The sequence below is a fragment of the Ambystoma mexicanum genome, chromosome 3p (assembly GCF_040938575.1).
Source record: "Ambystoma mexicanum isolate Mex_15411 chromosome 3p, UKY_AmexF1_1, whole genome shotgun sequence".
In the NCBI taxonomy this organism is placed as follows: Eukaryota; Metazoa; Chordata; class Amphibia; order Caudata; family Ambystomatidae; genus Ambystoma; species Ambystoma mexicanum.
The window spans coordinates 1,267,677,074-1,267,695,647 of NC_090925.1; the positions used below are offsets into that span (position 1 = coordinate 1,267,677,074).

The window sequence follows — 18,574 nt, forward strand, 5'->3', positions numbered from 1 at the left end:
CCATTATTTTCATGCAACCCATCTGCCTACTACAACAGCCTTAGAATAGGCTGATTTTTCCTGATTAATCTAACACAGGCACCTGCCGCCATTGAGGACCACGAGGATCCACATACTCGAAGATGGCCACTCCTACAGCTGCCTAAGGCCCTCCGCACCTAATCTGTGCCCACATCCTGCCCCCGAAACCAGATTGGTGCCTGCACCAATCCAGAACGCCGGGAGGCGTAGCCAGCTCATCGCACGAAGGCGATGCACAAAGGCGCCTGTTGTGTGCCTGTCTGGAGCCAGTTTGGAGCATAGATGTAAGTACAACAGTACTTCATTATAATATTGGCATCCAGGCTTTATATAAATGCTACCCACTAATCCGCTGCACTGAAGAGCGTCATACTCGCATGTGTCTTCATTTTAACTGAACAGCTCCCATCCGCTGCAATGCCACCTGACTCTGCTTGAACACATTACCCTTGCCCTACATTGCGACGTGAATACCTATAAACCACCAGTCGCTCTAAACCTTTTACTTCCAGTCCACCCCTCCAATCCAGTACTCTGTGCCCACAACCACTTTTTACCACTGCTACCAGCCCACCACCATTGTGCAATCACCGCACTGGTGTGAAATCAGACTCCTGTTTAACTGTAGCCTCGCTATAGCGTGACTAGTATACTGGTCTGATTCTACCTGCAAATGTGCAAGCAGCCTACTTATGATCTGCACTACTGTCTAAATGCTATTGAACTAGCCTAATTGAACTCGTGTTACACCACCATTATTGAACCAGCCTATTTTGAACTGTTGTTGCCCTACTGCTATTGAGCTATCTGGCCTCTCAGTAAATCTCTGTAGTCATCATTCCCATTTCCTTAGGACTACAATTTTTACTGTGCACCAAGCCTTGCCCGTTACCTCCCAAAAGTGCCCCCATGTTGACTGGGCCCCACCACTCCAGCCTGGCCCTACGCCAATTGATGTTTCATTGCTCCAGCCTATGCCCTCTAGCCTAGCCTCATGCTAATTGATGTGTTTCATTGCTAACTGATGTGTTTCACTGCTCTAGCCTGGCCCTATGCTAATTGATGTGTTTCATTGCTAATTGACGTGTTTCACTGCTCTAGCCTGGCCCTATGTGTTTCATTGCTAATGGATGCGTTTCACTGCTCTAGCCTGGCCCTCTGCTCACCTTATGTTGCTCATGTACTGATTGGTGTGCCATACTATACCAGTCTGGACATATTGTGTGCTACCCTCTTGAATTAGTCCACGTCCCGGACCCCATGCTTTACACTCATAGGTTCCATCCTATATAAACCTTGATATGACATCACCCATACCCAACCTGTCCACCCGCCTCTTAATTATCTTCACTAGACTCACTGCCCTATCTACTATGGAAGTCACCCACGATAGATTCCCAATAGCCGGGGATCAGGTAGATAAGCCATACACCCATCCCTGGTCCCTACGGTTACCAGAGCCTACATCCTTAACCTATCTAAGTCAGACTTGCCCCATCACCCTCCGTAACCTCGAATTAGGATCCAGAACACCTAAGCCACTACAAACTCGCCCTGTTCTAGGCTTTTCTAAGGCTGAACTTTCACGTGTACTGCACAACTCTTCCAAAAGGAAACCTAGTTGCACCCAGAAACCTTGTACCAAAGCACCTGAAACTACGCCTAACACTGATCACATTAGGGCTGCCTCAAAAGGATCACATCACCTTAAGGGAGGCCTCATCAACGCCAGGTCCTTAATAGCCCACGCCTTTGAAATTGCAGACCTCATTACTAGCAACCAGCTCGACCTCCTAGCAGTGACAGAAACATGGCTGCACAAAGCAGCTGGCCCAGCCCTAATGCTCGCCATTCCCCCTTACTTCACCATTTTCAGAAAAGATAGAGAAACCTCTAAAGGAGGTGGCATACCCTTCATCTGTAGAGCTGACCTCACCATCAAAGAAGTAGATCATATGCATATGCCCTCTGCAGAACTACTCTCCCTCAAACTAGGTATCTCTGCATCACATACTATTACGGTGCACTTGATCTACAGACCTCCTGGCCCTCTAAATTCCTTTGAAGAAGACATAACTGCCCTTCTTAATACCAATACTAAATCAGGGACACAAATTATCCTACTCGGGGATTTCAATTTAGGATATAATGACCCTAAAGACTCTAATGCCACAATCCTAACAAACGCAATACTAGAAGCAGGCCTTACCATCCGGAACAATGATTCCACACATGTCAAAGGCCGTATTCTGGATTGGGTGACAGACATTAATTGTACTGCCACCATAACGGCTATTGAACCATGCATCTGGACTGATCACCATCTGATCCTGCTGACCATCTCTGACCTACCCCAACTAAAAATAAAGTTAAACCTTTGGTACCTCCAAACTTAACACTCTGCAAAAAAAAAATCACAATAACTAATCTCCTCCCTCTGATTCAAACCCATCATCGACCACACTGATCCTACCACTAATCCGAATGAATTGGTCGACTTGTACAACAATACTATCAACGCAGCTATAGATGTCATTGCCCCATTAAAATTAAGTAAATTCAAACCTTTAGCCCATCTAAACACCTGGTTTACCCCAAACCTAAAATCCTTGCGTAAAGAAAAACGACAAGCAGAACCCCACTGGGAAAAAAAAAAACTCCCTTCATAATAAAAATCTCCTCACCACCCTCTCCAACAATTACAAGAAACAAATCATACAGGCTAAAAAAGAGACCTTCAATGACAGAATTAAAAAAGGGAACTCCAACACCAGTGAAATCTTCACCATCCTAAGAGAATTAGAATCACCCATCACACCTATTGACTCCTGCACCAAAGATACAATTTGGTGTACCAACATCCAAAACGCCTTATGTAATAAAATCACCCTGCTACAAAACTGCCAAAAAATCCTCACTCCATAATATAGCGCTCTCTAGCCAAGAAGCCATCCTACAGGAACTATCCGTCAACCAAATTAAACCTCACAACAAATTCAATTTTAGAGCGATCTCCATTGCTGAAGCAAAAAACATCATCACGTCTCTCAAACCCTCACGCTGTCTGGGCGACACCTGTCCAGCCCCCATTATCAAAGAAGCTGCTCAAGAACTAGCCCCCTTCATCACCTCCTTTATCAATTCCTCTTTTAAATCCTGCTGTGCCTACCAACCTCAAAGATGCATGGATACTACACCTTCTAAAAAAACCTAACCTTGACCCTAATACCCCAACGAATTAAAGACCTATAACGACAGTCCCGTTTCTCCTCAAAATCCTAGATAAAGCGGCCTATCTCCAGATCCAATCTTATCTGGAGATCAATAGCTTACTAGGCACTAGACAATCTGGATTTAGACAGAGACATGAAACCGAGACAGCCCTGCTTGATTTTAAAAATCAACTAGATGAGTGTAAAGACAAAGGAACCACATCTATTCTCCTACTCTTAGATCTATCAGCCGCATTCGACTTGATAGATCATAAAGTACTTGGCAACCACCTCAAATCGGCTGCCAACTTTTCCGCTAAGGCCACCGCATGGATAAACTCTTTCCTGGACAACAGAACTATAAGAGTCTTCTCATCTATCTCTGCTGCTGGCCCAGTCCCCATCACCTGCGGGGTTCCCCAAGGCTCATGCATCTCCCCTACTTTGTATAATATTTCTACAAAGCCCCTCTTCGATATCCTGGATAAACTGGGTGTCTCGTATACCAACTATGCTGACGACACCCAGATCCTCATCCCAATCCAAGGAGACTACGACAAAGACACCATCCTCTTAAACAAAATCTACCAAATCATCCAAACCTGGATGGCCACACACGGCTTATGTCTCAACAACGACAAAACTGAGCTCTTAATCATTGGTTCCACTAGCAAACTGAACAAACTCTCCCATCTGTACAAATCCTTTGACATTGACGGCATCAGAATTAATGTAGCCAAGGAAGTCAAAACGCTAGACTTCCACCTAGATTCAACGCTTAACCTTAACAAGCAGGTGAATGCCACAGCCTCAGCAACTAGTTACACTTGCAAGGTAATTCATGCCTGCAAGCCATTTCTATCTACGGACAATTTCATAACCATCGCACAAGCCTTTATCCTATCTAAATTAGATTATTGTGACACACTCTACTTAGGCACCAGCAAACACAACACCCACAAACTCCAAACCTTGCAAAACAATGCCCTCAGATCAGCACTAGGCATCCCCAAAGATCAACATATCTCGGACCACAGAAGAACTGTGAACTGGCTGTCCATCAATGACCGTATCAAACTCAAAACCCTTAACATTACACACAACTGTCGATAACAAAGCACCAGCATACCTCACTGATAAATTTACTAGGCACACATCTGAACGTCCCATTAGGAAAGCCCAAGTCAACAGCATCAGAGTCCCTAACTTCAATCTGAAAAGAACAGGAGGTTCTAGCTTCCGAGTATTGGCGACTAATCTGTGGAATTCCATTCCGGACCCACTTGGAGCCATTCCTTCCTTTCACTTGTTCAAAACGAATGTCAAACTCTGGCTACAAACTAATGACTGTTGACACTTCTCCCACGAGCGACCCCTCCTATCTTTCTCACCTTAACTGTGTATATAAACACCCTGAATGTAATTTGTAAGATATGTCTGCAACTGTAATATAAGAAATATAAGATGACCGTAATTTAAGAAATGTTAGATAGGTAATGCAAGATATTCATGTAACAGTAACATGTAACATAAGAAATTGTAAGATATTTATGTAACTGTAACCTAAGCCGTCTCACTAGCGCCCAGTTGCCTAACGGCCCGGTGCGCTCTATAAATAAATAAACAATACAACAATAAAATACCACCCCAAATGGAGGGGGGCATGTCATGCAGCCCTCCCTGGTGGCAAATAAGGGGGTGATCACTTGCAGCAGTCCCTGGGGTTCCTAGTAAGGGCTGCATGAGATGCCCCCGCTCCATTTGGGGTGGGGGGGCACCACAAAACATGGGACAGGCTCCCTAATGGATGGGGCAGTAAGTTTTGGGCACCCTGGGGGCAGATGGGCACAGTAATGTGCCCATCTGCCCCAAGGGAAGTTGGGTTAAAAAAAAAAAAGAAAATTTGAAAATGGTAGGATGCATTTGGGGGTGGGGGGGCTGAGTGGCAGCCTAAACCGCCAGGGAATTATGTAATGGAAATGGGGGGTGACCCTCTCCCCCCACCCCAAATGGAGGGGGGGCATTTTATGCAGATGATGGGGGGGCATCTCATGCAGCGCTCCGTGGGGTCAGATGCCCCTTCCTAGGAGCAGATATCTGCCCCCAGGGAGGGCTGCATGAGATGGCCCCCACTCCATTTTGGGTTGGGGGGGGGGAAAGGGCCACCCCCCTTTTCCATTACAAAATTCCCTGGTGGTTTAGAGTGCCGCCCCCCCCTAAAATACAGACAACCATTTTCAATTTTTTGTTTTGTTTACCCAGCTTCTCTTGGCACAGATGGGCACATTAGTGTGCCAGTCTGCCCCCAGGGTGCCCAAAACCTACTGCCCCATCCACTGGGGCGACTGTCCCATGTTTTTTGGTGGTGGCCCCCCCCCCCCCCCCCTCAAACATCCCCTGTTCCTGCTTTGCAGGGATCACACAAAACAAAGTGCCTAAAAGGACGAGATAGCTCACCCTTGACACTTGAGAGGTTAATTCTTCCTTGCGTACAGCTTATGTAGGCTATTTATGGCAGCACCCCCATAAATCATAAATCATGGAGTTCACCCGTGAGAGCCGGGCCAGCAGCATCTTGCAAATCCACTCTTTACTTTAGCAATCCACACAGTTCTTGACAGAGGCAACTGGGATGGGTTCTGGTCTGTTTATTTTTTCAACACTCTCCTCTCCTTAATTTTTCTATCACGATAATACTTTCCGAGTAATGTAGAAGTGAATTTGTGTTTTATTCACTTTGTTCAACTGCCTGCATTTTGGTTACAGTGTTATTAAAGCATTTTGAATCATTAACATGCTTTTCACATTGCTTTAGGGCACAATTGTCTTAAACCAGAGCTGCAGTTTCGCTTCATTTTCCTCTGTTTTAATCAGCTTTGATAGATGCAGCGCAGTTGCAGCAGCATGGGCATTTCATACTTTGTTTTTCTTTACATCACAGAAGCACATCATTTGCATTTAATGGCTTAGGGTTCTTGATGTCTTGATGTTTTAGGAGAGCCTCCCAGCAAGCAGGTCCTTGCCAATTGTGAGAAGGAAAAGCTTTTGGTGTTCTGTATGAAGATGTGTTTTTTTTAGTCTTAAGATTGCATGTGTTTGCGTGCATGAAAGGGCACTGTACATAGTTTGTTGTCTTGGACAGAAAGCAATAGCTGGGCATGTGGTCTGAACTTTACTCCCTTTTTGAAAACCCACCCACTGCAAGCGTGTATAATGGATGCAGGTAGAAGTAGTACTGTATATATTTTCAGTTGCACAGATTGTACCGGTACCTCTCAATAGGACTGTTATACTAATTTATCAACGGAGCTGCTATACGCTTGCAATGGCAAAATGCCAATTATTCACAGCAGGGCTGATTGCATCATGCCCACATTTCATAGCAGGACTGCTTTGTTTTGGGACAATACCTGAATTTCTTAACAGAGCTGCTGTAATGACAAATCACGAACATGTGTTGGCATTTTCTGCAGCGAGCTAAAGTACTGAGCAAGAACAGTGCCTGAGCTCTTTCCACCAGTATCGCTACAAAATACTGAATCCCATCACTGCCAGGTATAAAAAAAAAAAAAAAAGAAGTAGGGGTATTTAATAAAGTAAGGGTGGTGTGGGGTGCTGGGGTGGGGTGTCTCCCTCCGCATTCAACATACAGAACATTTGTTGTTTTACATACAAAATCTTCGACCATGCGGTAAATATTTGGGTATTTTCACCTAGATCCTTCCCACCATCCTCCTGAACTGGTGTGATGCACTCTGGCGGACAGTGTTAGAAGATGCACTGCTGTCATATATTTCAATCCCTCCTACTCGTTCTTGTGCTTTTAAAAACTTCTGCTTCGAGGGGATTGGGTCCTCTGACGTATTCCATATCTATGACAGGTAATCAACACAGCTGTGCTGCTTCGGAAAATTTTCTGCGTCGATACGCTGTCCTCAAGGGCCTCCGTCGAGCCGACGTCACCGGATGTTATAAGTAGGACACACGACGCCAGTAGCCTCAGTTACGTTTTTTCCGCAAACGTGTTCGCTTCGGAGATCTCGGCGCGCCTCGGTTCTTCTGTGTACTATTCTTTCGGTTCCTCGAACCTGTTCATTTGTGAAGATTTCCATGATGTCTACGTCTTCCTCTACCCCTACCCCGTGGGCCGGGTTTCATGAAGTGTCGGGACTGCGGTTCCAAGATGTCGCTGACAGACCCGCACAATGCCTGCCTCTTGTGCCTCGGTGAGGACCACGCCACGGACGATTGTGACGAGTGCCAGTCGTTAACTTTAAAGGCCTTGCGGGAGCGTAAGAAGAAGCTTTCTGTCGGTAAGGTGGCCAAGCCGCGGAAGTCGAATTCTGCCTCTTGTGCCTCGGTGAGGACCACGCCACGGACGATTGTGACGAGTGCCAGTCGTTAACTTTAAAGGCCTTGCGGGAGCGTAAGAAGAAGCTTTCTGTCGGTAAGGTGGCCAAGCCGCGGAAGTCGAAATCCCCACTGGGCTTTCGACTGACGATTCGAGGGGTGGCTCTCCGCATCGTCGGCGTAAGTCCAGGGGGTCTCGGTCCCGGAGTGGGTCCCACCATCCCTCTGCCTCTTCGAGGCACTCACGGAAGCGCCGTCACCGGTCGCCTTCCCCGTCCTCGTCCGAGGACTCCGCCCGTCGGCAGGTTGCTTGTCCCAACAAGTATTCCACTCCTGCGGAATGGGATTCATTTCGTAAAGAGATGATGGTGATTTTTCAGTCGCAGTGCTCCGTTCCATCCGTGCCATCTAGAGATGCTGGCAGGGAACGTGCTAGAGACGCTGTTCGCACGCCTTCGGGCTCGAGCGGTCGTCACGATCACCGGGCACCTTCGAGGTCCCGGTCGGACAAGGTGGATCGCTCTAGCCATGCCCACTCCAGGTCCCGGTCCTCGACGCCCTTGAGACCATCGGAGCCTGTGAGGTCTTCGAAGAAGACATCGGCGCTGAGGCCGTCGAAGGACTGCCTCGAGGCTCCGCCTCCGAGGAAGCCGTCTATGCCATCGGCGCCCAGGCTGTCGAAGGACACGCTCGGGGCTCTGCCCTCGAGGCCTGTGTCGAAGCCATTGACGCCCCGCTCAACGGCGACGCAGATTCTGTCAACACGTTTTGAGGAGGCTTTATCGGAGGTGCCCCAGAGACCGGTGGAAACTCCGAGAAAGGTCCTGCAGAAGTCAGTAAGGCCTGTATTTGAGCCTTTTTCTGTGCCCTCATCCAGGGATTTGTTCCAGCCTCTGGAGTACATCTCTGAGGTGGATGAAGGGTCTGATGAAAGATTGGTTCCTGATGAGGTTCCTGATGAACTCATGTCTGGTCATAGCCAGATGGAAGACCTGCGTCAGTCTTTGCACGACGCCAGTGGTCTGGACACCTCTCCGGAGGTTGAGTTCAGTAGGCCTGAGCACGCAGAACCCTCGTAACGGTGCCTTATGTCGAGGGTGACGGAATACTTGGGGTGGTCTGCGCCGCCGGTGGATTTTCTGCAGGGTGACCTGACGGATATCCTTGACCAAGGTCCACCAACTGACCCGGTACTGCCATTCCATATGGCCTTGCAAAGAAGGGTGGCAGCGGCTTGGACTGCTCCGGAGAGTCTCCCGGTAGTGAGCAAGTCTTTGCCGAAGAAATACCGTCCGGCCAGTAGCGACCCCAGCTACTTGACTACGCACCCCACTCCGGAGTGTTTGGTGGTGCAGGCGGCTACGGCCCCGGCAAAACAGGCGGCGTACTCTACCATCCCTCCTGATAGGGACGACAAATGTTTTGATGGTTGGGCGAAGAAAGTGTTTTCTTCAGCGGGTGTGGCTTTACAGGCAGCCAACTCTGTGTGTGCCTTAGCATGTTTCACTCATACTCTGTGGAATTGTGTCTCATTGGCGGCTGAGCATATTCCCGAAGGGGAGGAACTGGATGGTTTTCTTGCTCTTGTTCAGGATGGCAAGGATGCCATGTGTGAATCCGTTCGGTCGGGTCTGGACATGGCAGATTGCGTCAGCCGGTCCATGGCGGCGAGCACCGTAATGCGCAGATTTGCGTGGTTGCGGAAGTCGGGGTTTGCTCCTGATGTTCAAGCCCGGCTTCTCAACATGTACTTTGATGGTGAACATCTTTTTGGCAGCAAGGCTGACGAGAGCCTTGAGAGGTTGCAGACCTCCAAAGCTGCAGCAAAGTCGTTGAGCGCTGCAGTTCGCCAACCTCCGCCTTTTCGTCCTAGGACAGCAATGGAGGGGAGGTTCCTTTCGATATTACTCATCCTTTGGTAGATTGAGAGGAGCTGCGAGTCAAAGGGGCCACCGTAGGAGTACCAGAGGTGGAAAACAAGGTACTCGAGGTGCCAAGGCCGCTCGGGCAGTTGCCTCTTTACCCTCAGGTAATGCCGCTGCCGCTTCAGCTCAGTCATGAGGCCATGTCCCATGGTTTGCCGGTTGGGGGAAGGCTGGCGCAGCATCTTGTAGAATGGCGTGCCATTACTTCAGATGTGTGGGTTCTGGAGATCATAGCACACGGCTACTGTCTTCCTTTCCGGCAGAGGCCTCACGTCAATCCACCAGGGAATCTCTTTGAAGAGTCCGGATCCGCTCCTTGCGCAGGAAATACAATCCCTTATTTTTTGATTTTTAAGAAAGACGGAGGATTGAGACCCATCATGGACTTGGGTGGTTTGAACAAGCTCCTCAGGAAGCACAAGTTCAAGATGGTTACTCTCTCTGAAGTCCACCAGGCCCTTTAACTTCAGGACTGCTTGTTGTCTCTCGACCTCAAGGACGCTTACTTTCATGTGCCGATCCATCCCAAGCACAAGAAGTACCTGAGGTTCGTGGTTGGCGACTCGCATTTTCAGTTTCGGGTACTGCCGTTCGGATTGACCTCCGCCCCGAGGGTTTTCACCAAGCTCATGGTGGTGGTGGCAGCGTATCTCAGGAAAGGGTGGATTCACGTCTACCCGTACCTGGACGATTGGTTGATCAGGGCGCGCTCTCTCGAGCAAGTCCTGGATCATCTGTCAGTCACCTGCCACTCCCTCCACAAGCTGGGCTTCTCCCACAACTTAAAGAAGTCCCACTTGACGCCAGTTCAGCGGCTCCAATACATCGGAGCAGTGCTCGACACGTCCCTGGGGCAGTGTTTCCCTCCCAGGTGAGGGCTCATCACATTCAGCAGATGGTGCACAAGTTTCAACATGCCCAGAGTCTCCCGGCGTTCGAGTTCTTGAGGTTGCTCGGCCTCATGGCAACCTGCATTCTTCTGGTGTCAGAGGCCAGGTTGTGGATGAGATCTCTGCAATGGGCTCTCAAGATGCAGTGGTCACAGTCCTCCGGCAGGATGTCGGACCCCGTTCAGGTGCCGCCCTCGGTCGCCCAGGACCTTCTGTGGTGGGCCGTCGAAGGCAATCTGATGAGGGGGGCTCCATTTTGGCTACCCTGGCCGGACGTGACGATCGTGACGGGCGCATCCCTCACGGGACGGGGAGCTCATGCCAACGAGTTGACAGTCAGCAGTCGTTGGTCTCTGTCGGAGTCCAGACTCCATATCAATCTGTTGGAGCTGAGGGCCGTCAGGCTTGCCCTGCAGGCTTTTCTGCCGACTGTGTGAGGAAAGGATGTCCTGATTCTGACGGACAACACAGTGGCCATGCACTACCTCAACAAAAGTGGGGGGGGGGCAGTGTCACTTCCTCTGTGCAGGGAGGCGATGCAGCTCTGGTTCTGGGCCATCCAGGAGGAAATTTTGATCTTGGCAGTTCATCTGGCCAGAGATGAAAACGAGACGGCGGACGCTCTGAGCAGGCAGAGCGCGATCTCTCACGAGTGGGAGCTGGTTCAGGAGATTCTCCTGGAGATCTTCGAGTGGATCTCTTCGCCTCCAGCCAGTGTCAACCGGAAGTGCGAAAGGTTCTGCTCGCTGGAATTTAGCCTTAGGGGACGCGTTCGTGGTGGAGTAGTCCTTCCCGCTGCTGTATGCGCTTCCTCCAATCCCCGTCATCCCACATGTGCTGTGGAGGTTACGGAGGTTCGGTTCCCGGATGATCCTCATTGCTCCGGCATGGGCCCAGAGAACGTGGTACCCGGACCTTCTCGACTTGTCCATCTGCCCTCCACGCTGTCTTCCCTACCGAGACGATCTGCTCTCACGGGAGGGGGGGGGTCAGGTTCTCCATCCAGAGGTCCGATCCCTCAACCTTCACGCTTGGGTTCTGAAAGGTTGAGGTATAAGGATTGGGACCTCCCTGAAGACATGATGGAGGTGTTGCTTTTGGCCAGACGGCCTGCAACCAAGTTCCTGCACTGTTGCCGTTGGAGAAAGTTCTGCGACTGGTGCAGGGTTAAGAATGTGGATCCTTTTGCATGTGACATTCCTGTGGTTCTGTCTTTTTTAGCTTTCGTTAGCCCACAAGGGCCTGCAAGTGGGTACCATTAAAGGTTACCTGGCGGCGCTGTGCATATTTAAGTGCTCGTCTGAGGAGTGTTCTTATTTCAAAATTCCTTTAATTTCTCAGTTTCTGAAAGTGCTCACTAATGTGTTTCCAATGTCACCTTTCCAGGGGCCCGGTTGCGATTTTGAACCTTGTTCTGAAATTCCTAATGGGTGCTCCATTTGAGCCTTTACATTCCTGTCCTTTGAGACTGTTAACCCTTAAAAATGTATTTTTAGTTGCGGTTACTTCCCCTCGCAGAGTGAGCGAGTTGCAGGCACTTTCTGTTAAGCCACTCTTCACGGTGGAGTTGTCCTTCGGGTTCGTCCTTCCTTTCTTCCGAAAGTGGTGTCGGAATTTCATGTAAGCCAGAAAGTCATTCTTCCGGCATTTTATCTTCCTCCGCATCCTGGTAAGGAAGAGGAGAGGCTCCATAGGTTGGATCCTAGGAGAGCTTTAAGTTTCTACATTTCACGCATGTCCCGGGTCAGAGTGGATTATCAGCTCTTCATAGGTTACGCTGGAAGGCGTTTGGGACAAGCTGTTACTAAGCAGACTTTGTCTAGATGGATTATCTTGGCAATTTCTGAATGTTACCGCTTGGCGGGTAAGGACCCTCTGGGTTTACGGGCCCATTCTACTAGGGGTATGGCTGCCTCTACTGCCCTGCAGAGGGGTGTTCCTATTCGTAACATCTGTGAAGCAGCCACTTGGGCTTCGGTCCATACTTTTGTAAGACACTACTCCCTAGATTCTATCCATGGGCAGGCTCTGGCCTTTGGCAAGGTGGTCCTTTACTCTGCAATTTGATTGGGCATTCTAAATTCTATATTCTAAATTATTTTCCCTCCTCCATACGTTGGTACTGCTTTGGGAGTCTGTCATAGATATGGAATACGTCGGAGGACCCAATTCCCTCGAAGAACAAGTTACTCTCTTACCTGGTAACGTTCTTTCGATGTGATGGTCCGATGACATATTCCATATTGCTCTCGCTACCTGCCCCGCTACAGAATTTCTTTTGCGATTGCAGCTTACGTTTCCGCAAGGCCTTCTGTGGTCAGAATGGCAGAAGATTGGTGCCACACGTTCTGGGGAAAAAACTCCAACTGAGGGTACGGGCGTTGTGCGTCCTACTTATAACATCCAGTGACGTCGGCTCGACGGAGGCCCTCGAGAACAGTGTATCGACGTCATCAACGCAGGACGCAGACGCCGACCTTTCCGAAGCAGCACAGCTGTGGTGATTACCTGTCATAGATATGGAATACGTCGTCGGACCATCCCATCGAAAGAACGTTACCAGGTAAGAGAGTAACTTGTTCTTCTCCCATGTCCAATCGCAGAGTCCCACGGCCAAAAATCTAGCACATGTCAAAGCCTCATTATGAATCTACTTAATTCAAAGGTTTAAAACGTAGAGTGTCTGAGATGATGCACCAGCTGGCTTCCAAATGCAGCAGGTAGGTTGGGGCAGCACCCGTCATTTAAAATAAATCGCACAGGAATTGATTCTCTTTCCAATGAATCATTGCTACAGAGGAATAGCCCCAAACATTGGCCCATATCTGGCAATGGTACAATTTTCACAGTGTAAATTGAACGAATAGTGTCCAGGAGCAACCACCTAGATTCCTGCTGAATCGCAGTACTGCACCGTTGACTTGTGCACATGTTGTGACACAGTTGTATATCTGAGAGCGCTCTCCAAGTTATTTTTAAAAATAATCCCCAAATATGCAAATTCTTTCAACCATTCTAGTCTTTTAGTCGCTGCAAGAATCACTGCTAACTTACCTGTGACAACCCACACACATCACCTTTGATTTGACAGAATTAAAATACAAGTCACGGGATGCCATAAAATCTACAAAGGCAGAGACCAGAAGTTGTAATCCTTTAGGCGTAAAAGCAAGCAAACCAAAGTTGTCTGTATAAGTCAAGGTGCACATATTTCTACCTGCACACCTTGGTGTCTGAGGTGGTAGTGTATAGCACAGGGAATAGGGAGTTAATCTAGAGATTAAACAATAGGGGTGCCAGAACGCAGCCGTGTCTAATCCCTTACGTTGAGTTAAATGCAGGGGATAGCTCACCAGTGCAAGTTATGCAAACCTTTGCAGTAAGGTTATCGTGCCAGGACATCAGAATGGAATGTATGGGTCTGGGAAGGCCTGCACTTGATAGAAATTCCTAGAGCTTCCTGCGATTGATGGTGTCAAATGCTGAGCTATGGGCCATAAAGCCTGAATGTAAATGGGATCCATACCCAAGAACAAATGTATGCATCTGCCTTAAATGTAGCACCTGCCCAACAGTCCCAACACCTTTTCGGAAGCCATACTTCTCCTCCGCCCAGATTTCAACAGAATTCATCCAGTCATACAGTCTCATGTGGACTAATTTCCCAAACCACTTAGCTGAAGAATCAATCAGGAAGACTGGGCGATAGCAGCACAGATCTGCCCTGCCCCCTTCTTGAAGAAAGCCTGCTTCCAGCTCAGCGGAAAGAGATGATTTCTACTAATTGCATTAATAAAGCTAGTTAAATACTGGAAACCAAATTGATAAGTTCCGTTTAAGAAGTCCAGTGGTACCATGTCGCCCCCAGGAGCTTTGCCATGAGCTAAAGACAGTATAGCGTGTTGCACCTCTGGACAAGTAAACACAATAACATAGTCTGTCTTAGCCAGATCTGTCATGAACTGCAGGATGGTCAAGGACGGCCAATGTGTCACCAGAGATGAGGGATTATACAATAAAGAAAAATGCTGCACCCAAATATCAGAGGAAATAAGATTTACATCATTACTTTGCATACTATTTAAACCCTGTGCTAAAATAATCCAGAATAGCATACTATTCTTGATGCGTGCAGCGCTCTCCATCTTGTTCCATACTGCATATTTCCATTGAGATTTTGCCTCAGACAGACCCCTCCGTCAGACCCCTTCTATAATTTAACCTGGCTGTTCTAATTGCCCCTATGTCTCTAGGCTGAAATAAAAAAGTGTTTTTTTTTTTTTAAAATACTGCTGGAACTACTGCCCTTTAACGTCCTGCATTCTTTTGTGTACCAACCAACATTGTAAACCCTATGATTATTGTTGTGGCAGCTCCTAGTTAAAACCGACTTAGCCATTGCCATCAGGTTATTGAATAACAGCAGGGTACGATCACAGACCATATCCTAGGTGAGACGGGTTTCAATTATGGGTAGCCTGAGGGTGTAGAAGAAGGAGACTGACAAAGAAGGTTCATGATTTGGGCTAAAGGCTTTTATTAATTCACAAAACCCTAACTGTCCCTATTTCTATGAGGGGATAGCCCTGCCTCAACCCAATCAAAATCAGTGATCTGTCAGGATGTCCGTTAAAGTAAACATTTTCTCACCATCCTCTGTCAGTAACCACTAAATTAACCCTAACATCAAAACTCAGGCTGATAATTAAATTAAAGTTTGTGAGTTGTTCAGCCAGGAGAATGACTCCCTTCTCCTGGCCCTTGGTTCTTCACTGTATTTCCAACACTTCAGTCGCAACTTTCAATCAATGTCTCTAACTCCTTCCATGCAATATAGAAACATAGGTTGCTCTCCTGATGAGGGTCTGGTAGCCCTAAGCCCTCTGATCCTTTGGTTGACCTTGTCGTGTAGATTGTATATCCTCTTTGATTATTACCTCAACAGATGAGGTCATGTCTTGCTTTATTTTGTTCTTTCTCTCCTTATCGTCACTCTGTTGAAGGGGACTCCTCCAAATGCACATCTCTGCTATTTTCCTTTTCATAAGTACTAGGACGAGGGAGATTACTCCTGATGCACTTGTCAGCGGTGTACTGTTTATTTTGAGTACTGGTACGAGGGAGATTACTCCTGAAGCAATTCTGTGACCCACATACCCCTACCGGACTTCCCGTGCCTCCCGTTACCATGCAACGGCACCTCACTGGTTCTTGCTGGGGCTGGGTTTCACAGCATCAGCATCCTTGTTCTTCTCCTCTTCTGGTTCTCTCGTGGTTGCATAGTCTGCCGGAGGCTACGTTATCAGCAGTGTTTTTGGACCCACCAGTCCATCTCTGCGAGGTCCCGCCACTGTGTTCCTGCTTCCAGCCTATGTTCGGGCCTTCCTCTGCTAAGCCTGTGCATTTGGCATCCCAGACACTGCTGGTTCGTCTTCTCTCCACGGCCGGGCTCCCGGTTTGAACTTCCCGAGCTGACCATCTGTCACTCCAGCTTCACTTACAAGTCTTGCAGGCGTGCTGCGAGCCACCCCAGCCAACTAGTCCGTTCTTCCTGTTCATTTGAAGTTGATAGCCCCATCCTTGCGTAACATCGACCTCCTAGTGTACAGTCTGAGGTGTTCTTCATGCCTCTGGTGGGCCATCTTGTGTCCGTACTTGTATAGGTTTGCCTATTGTTTCCTGATGGGTTTCTTATGCTCTTCTTCGTCGTGATGTTACAATAGCACAGTCTCCCACCTGAATGTGACAGTGACAGAATTAGAAGATCATGCTCACGCACTGGTCGGCACATTATCCTAAAATCAGATATAAGATGCCAATCCTGCACAGGAAGCATAAAATAGCCTGTAGTTGGAAAATATCTGTTATTTCAAAAAGTAAAGCACCCTGGTCAGTCAGAGGGGAACCTCCCGTTCAGTTCTAATTCAGATAAACAAGGTAGTAAAAGCTTACCCGCTCTGATCATCGCAGGGTCCTTTACCACTGGTTGCAAAATATGATATGCTAAATCTTCTTCCATCAAAAACTGAATCTAGCCCAGAGTAGTCCCCCAACCTCAAGTTAAAATTCCTGCAGCAATGAAAGAGGCTTGCTTGAGATTAGGTGACAAACTATTATTTAAATATTTCCTCATTACATATAAAAATTACAGTGCTGCACTGAAGAAAGTTACAAAACCATCTACAGCCTTTGTGGAGGTTGACCAGGTTTCCTGTACCAATATAATGTCAAACCTGGCTAAGAACGAGAGTTTACTATCCTTGGCATAAGATAATGTAGAGCTCTGCATACCACTAACGATATAGTGCCCGATTCATGGAAAAAAATTGCGTGGAAAAACGGCGCTTGCGTGCAAAACACACGCAAGCGCCCGTTTGGCGATTCATGGAACACATTGCGCGTGGCTTACCTGAGACATGCGCTGAATCCGCGCGGGCCAAGCACGTCACTGCGATAGCACGAACGCCTTGCGCGAGACGCCCAGCGAAGGCGCATACCGTCTTGCGCAGTCACCCAAAAAGGAGGCAGAACACGTGGAATGGGGAACAACAAGCGAAAATGTGGGCGTTAAGTGGGAAATACCGCAGTAAAATGCTCGCAACGCCCACATGTGTGCTAACAACACGTATTCATGGAATCGAACAGGGCTCACCGGCGCATGGAAAAAGACGCGCTACTCCGGAAACACGTCAGCCACGCAAAGGCAGGCTTAAGCGTCACTGCGCACCAAAAACAATGCATAAAAAGACAGCATGAAAACAAACGTGCGTATATAGCTACGATGAATGTGCCATTTTTTGCAGCAGTGATCATGGGACAACGCAGGAGGAGGAGGATAGCCAGGGCATGCATTTCTTTCCACCAGACCAGCCTTTTTGGGATGCCTGATGACCAGGTCTATGCCAGGTATAGGTCTCCACCTCATATCTTATTAGACCTGGTCACGGAGTGGGAATATGACCTCACGTCACCCACCCTGTGCTCCCAAGCACTGAACCCCTTGGAAATGGCCAATGTCGGGGGCATCTCACAGGCCACACAGTCACGCTGCCTACACCATGTGTTGGCAATCATGACTGCATGCCCCTCAGTCCGCAGGCACATATACATGCCCAGAACACTCGCAGAAAGGCAGGCCGTGGTCCAGGATTTTTATGGGGGTGGCGCAATTCCCAAAAGTGCTTGGTGCCATTGATTGCACACATGTGACCCTACGTCCACCTAGGGCCACAGAGCACATCTATCGTAATCGCAAGCACTGGCATTCCATCAAAGTGCAGGTTGTATGTGATGCCAAGGGAATCATAACCTCTGTGTATGCCAACTATCCCGGGTGCACCCATGATAGTTAATGTCACCCCTATACCGGGCCCTGGAAGCTGGGAGGCATGGAAACACATGGCTCATTGGTGAGTACAAATGGCCCTGCAAATGCATGCATGTCGCACACAGACTAAAACACACCACTGACAAACCTTGTCACCTCCACAGGGGACAGTGCCTACCCTCTGAGCACCTACACAATGACGCCAATACGGAACCCCACCACACCACCCCAGGTAAGATATAACGCAGCCCACATTGCAACTCGGGCCATAGTGGAGCGCACATTTGGGGTGCTCAAGTCACGCTTCCGCTCCCTCGACCACTCTGGCGGTGAGCTACTATATGCACCACCAGTAGTGTGCAGGATCATTGTGGCAGCATGTGTCCTGCACAACGTTGCAGCGCGGTGTGGCGTACTGGTGGACATTGTGGTGCCCCCACATCCCCAACCACATGCACGGCGGCTGCGCATGGGAGGGGAAAGGGCACGTGGCGAGGCTGCCAGTACCCAGCTTGTGGCACAATTTGTCACCTAAAATCCAACCCCTGCGTAGGGCACAGGCCTGGCACATTCCAGGTCACAATCGATGATAAGGGGACAATCATCTGTCCCAACCTTAACACCCTGATAATGTGTCCTTGGAAGTGCTACATTGTGTGCATCCCTTACAACTCAAACTGGCGTGCACAAAAGGCACACACGGAAGATGCTGTATGCCACTATTCCTATGCAAATGTACACATCCATATGGGGGTATGTCGCATAAACCCTCAAAATCCCAATGTGCCCTCCTTGCCTGCACCATGCCATGTCATGCAATGTGAAAATGGAAAAAATAAATGACCACCA

General features: G+C 48.5%; 1 protein-coding gene across 3 annotated transcripts in view; it reads left to right on the forward strand.

Annotated features, from left to right (window-relative positions):
• XRCC6 (X-ray repair cross complementing 6) overlaps window positions 1-18,574 on the forward strand; it is a 473,622-nt gene that overhangs the window by 27,642 nt on the left and 427,406 nt on the right. Inside the window, exon 2 of one of the 3 annotated variants that reach the window (XM_069652768.1) lies at window positions 79-305. The exons of the other annotated variants lie outside the window; for them this stretch is intronic. The gene's annotated coding sequence lies outside the window, so the exon portion shown is untranslated. The remainder of the gene's footprint in view (window positions 1-78; window positions 306-18,574) is intronic. 3 annotated transcript variants of the gene reach the window in all.